This window comes from Miniopterus natalensis, chromosome 3 (genome assembly GCF_054644295.1).
Source record: "Miniopterus natalensis isolate mMinNat1 chromosome 3, mMinNat1.hap1, whole genome shotgun sequence".
NCBI lineage: Eukaryota > Metazoa > Chordata > Mammalia > Chiroptera > Miniopteridae > Miniopterus > Miniopterus natalensis.
The window spans coordinates 53,832,171-53,836,244 of NC_142083.1; the positions used below are offsets into that span (position 1 = coordinate 53,832,171).

Below are 4,074 nucleotides of genomic sequence, written 5' to 3' on the forward strand. Positions count from 1 at the left end.
TAAAATGATTTGAAGGACAAAGAGGACTAATAGTCTGAAAGGCCAAGTCAGAAAGAGAGGAGTATTTTGAGTTTGTTCCCCGCTCCCCTGCAGCCCCGAGTATGCTGTGCCTGCATAGAATGTTATGTGAAATACCTAGGTATAGGCCTTAAGCAAATCAAAGGAAAATCTTCACAGTTTGGTCTTAATTTTCTAGATAATTTAGACAAATTTATTTCAACAGGGGGTGGGAAAGAGAAAGAGCAGATGGACTGACTGTCCTTAAATGAATGGGCTAGTGTGACACTACTTCTGGGTCTATGGCCCTGTCAAAAGGATAAAAGGAGCAGCCTATTAGGATAAAGTCGAATTGGGACTGTGTCACTTCATGGCAAAATAGAGTTATGGTTGCAGACTTACCAGGTTAAAATCAGAGAGCCTTTTGATTTTCCAGACTATTACAAACTGGAGCCAGTTACCAACTTCTTGTTTTCAGTATGTACTAAGCCCCAACTGCAATTCTAAGCACCTTAGATGTTCTCTCTTAATCTGTCCAATAACCTAGTAAGGGAGATATAATTATATCCCTACTTAATGGAGGAGAAACTGAGGTCCAGAGTCTAAAGCATGTCCAAGCTCATACACCTCACGGTAGGACTAGGATTTAAATTTAGGATTTGAATTCAGGGCCCCAGCCCAAGTGCCTTCCTCACTGGGTTTTTGATCCCTATGTCCAGTACTCATCATTTTCTCTGGGTGGCATCTAGAATGCCTAAGAAACAATTGCCTTCTCAAATGTTATATAATTAATATTTGGAGAGCTAGAATCCATTAGAAGTACTTCTAAGGTGAAGAATGAAGTCTGCTCCTCACTTTTTGTTTTACCAATGGAGAAACAGACTCATACAGTCTCACACTGAGGTAAGTAGCAGAGAAGGAACTAGGATCCAGGACCCAACCCATGTTTCAGGACCCCCATAGTCTCTACACTACATCAACTGATTTTTCTTTGATATTTCTTGGCAGGTTACTATTTTCCAGGCATTATATCAGTATAATTTGTTTCATCTCATCATATTTCCTCTCAAAACATCATGTATATCTTCAGACAAACTTTATGCACTTTAATGCTTCATTGGAAATCTTCTCTTTATCCAGGAACAGAAGACACATTTTTAGACCTATGTTTGTTATATCTTATTAATTTTTAAATTATTATTGTTGAAAGTATTACCGATGTCCCCTTTTTACCGCGTTGATCCCTTCCATTCGACATCCAGCCGCACCCCACCCCCGCCCCCCAGGTCTTATCCACACTATAGTCGGTGCCCAAAGGTCATGTATATATGCATCTAAGTTCTTGATTAGACCTACCTTTTTCTAAAGCAGTCATCAGAGTGGATGGGTGCATGGTAAACATAGGTGGACTGAGTGAAAAGACATTGGAAGGAGACACACATGGCAGCCCAACACATCCGTGTTCTTACTTTGCTCTAAAGAGTACAGTAATCCAGCTGAGATTCAACTTGATCTTCCCTGTTTTAATCCATTTTCTTGCCTTCTTCCTACTGCACCCTCATTTTCCCCAAAGCAATATAATGTATCCAGGGTGACTTTCATGTTTTAAACACTTCTCAAAATTCCCCTAATAATATAATTACCATGGGGCCCCTACTGTCCTGATTTGTCATTACTGTCTTTACTGCATAATATTATATAGTTTCCCTTAATAGAATAAACACTCTCGAAAAATTGTTGTCATAGCACTGGAGTATTTTATGAATTTATGTTATACAATGGAAGAGTCTAACTATATGCATGGATTTTGGAGAGTAAAATATCTGTTTGTACAATTGACTTTCCCTAGACTAGTTTGTACCTTGAGGAATAATAGTCTGATGGGTATGGCTGAAATGCATTTATTTTATTAACTGAAAATCACAGTTTATTTTATTAACCGAAAGCACTTTGACCTTAAAATATAAAGTAATAACAGCAATATGAAGAAAGTATATCATTATTGGTGAAAAATTTATATTGATATAAATATTAAAAGGTAAAATACTGTCTTTTCCACAAGATTTTTTTTAAAGATCAACCTTGAACAATCTGAAAAACACCCTTTGGATTTTCTTTCTTATTCTCTTTATTACCTTTACAAGGTTCTTTCAGAAAGTACCAATTTTATTTTAAAGTTTTAATCAATATTTCACATGGTGAAATCTTTTTCTTTGACACAATGAGTTATCAAAGCATTTTTTTCTTCCCCAGGTAGCAGCTTTGAGCTGTGACTGACAATAGATCTTGTGGATACTGTCCTGTCCCTGTAAAGATTAGATCAGACACCATGGGGATTCCTTTTCATGTTTGTAATCTTAAATCAGCATGAGAAACACAAAAAATTCTCCATTCTAAAGGTGAGTTTTCCTAAGTGCTGTGATATTGCTGATCACATTTTATTTTCATTACTTCAAAAACAACATACAGTTGTACGGTTGGAAATTGTTAACAGGATATATACTTATTTGATTCTTTCTTTCTTTTTAAAAAAGTGGTTGTTTCCAAAAACACAGTAAGATTTTCTCCTTTATATATTGCCTACCCTTTAAATGCAATTAAATCTTTCAGGGGAAAAATCAGTCTTTTTTCAACACAAACTTTCTTCCCCCTTCCCCTCCCTCCCTCCCTCCCTCCCTCCCTCCCTCCCTCCCTCCCTCCCTCCCTCCCTCCCTCCCTTCCTTCCTTCCTTCCTTCCTTCCTTCCTTCCTTCCTTCCTTCCTTCCTCCCTTTCTTTCTTTCTTTCTTCCTGTTGAGTTTATTGGGGAAATATGAGTGGCAGACACCCCAAATGACAGAAAGAAAACTCAAAAATATCCCTTTAAGCCAAGTGGGGGCCTGGCCTTGACCTCCCCAGAAGGAAAAGAAACTGGTTGGTTAGCAACAACATTCTCTGGCAACCACCTTGCCAGGACACGAGTGTCCTGGCCCTGACTGTCCGCTACCCCGAAGCAAAGGTAGGGAGGAGACCGAGGCTGATTATAGAATCAATGCAGAGGCAATGAGAGCTGTAAGGAAAGTCGGGGGGGGGGGGAGGTGGGAAGACCTTAACAAAGAGTACCAGACTTTTGGCTCTGAGCACCTCAAATACACTGACATGTAGTTCTACAAAATGTTACTAAAAAGATAAAATGCCTAATGTTTTCAAGAGTTTCCCTGGACTTCCCCCCACATGTCTTTTCTCACTGCCAGATGTACATGGCAGAGCTCAAAGGCCACATTTTTGAAGAAAGAAAAACAAGAATAAGCCCTGTTGTTCTTTAAGGAGAGCTGAAGGAGCTGAAGGCTGCTGGGCCCTTTCCCAAGTAGGCCTGTGTTCTGGAAAGCAAGTTCCCAGTGTAGCCTGGAACAGCTCTAGGCGAAGGTCTTCACTTTTGTCGCCGATGCTTCAATGTCGTCTATTCTCCATTCAACGGCTGTCAATTTCTCATTTAGTGTTGCACGTCCTAAGCATAAGACATATCAAACGATTTGAGAAAGTCCGTGATTTTCTTGATGTTGCTGGTGATGACCTCAATGTATTTCAGGTTTACTCAGTTCTGGTGAATTTGCCTCTGCACCAGATTGTCTTGTCCCTCCATGGCTGCCACTTAAGGAATGAAACCTTTTATATTTATATTTATATATTTATATTTATATTTTTATATTTTTATAATATTTATAATATTTATATTTATATTATTTATATTATTTATATTTTTATTTATATTTATTTACATTATTCATATTCATATTCATATATTTATTTTATTTTTATTATTTATATTTAGTTATAGTTATATTTTTATTTTTAATTTTATATATTAAAGATGACTTACTAGCTGCCCCTGGATGCAGAAGTGGCAACTTGGGGTTGGGTTTACATCCTAAAATTAATAATTTCTCTCTCTCTACCTCTCTCTCTCTGCATATTATTAGCTGTTTTCTAGTTAGATTTGTGCCACTAGAAGGCTTTTTCTCCATTAAGGCACTGAGAAGAGTTGTGGTATAATTGTTGAGTACAGTCTGACACCAGACTTTTGTGGACTTCAATCCTGC

The 4,074-nt window shown here is 37.8% G+C and overlaps 1 pseudogene; it reads right to left on the reverse strand.

Annotated features, from left to right (window-relative positions):
• Window positions 1-3,390: 3,390 nt before the first annotated feature.
• Window positions 3,391-3,617, reverse strand: LOC107544180 (putative protein BRICK1 pseudogene; annotated as a pseudogene).
• Window positions 3,618-4,074: the final 457 nt, after the last annotated feature.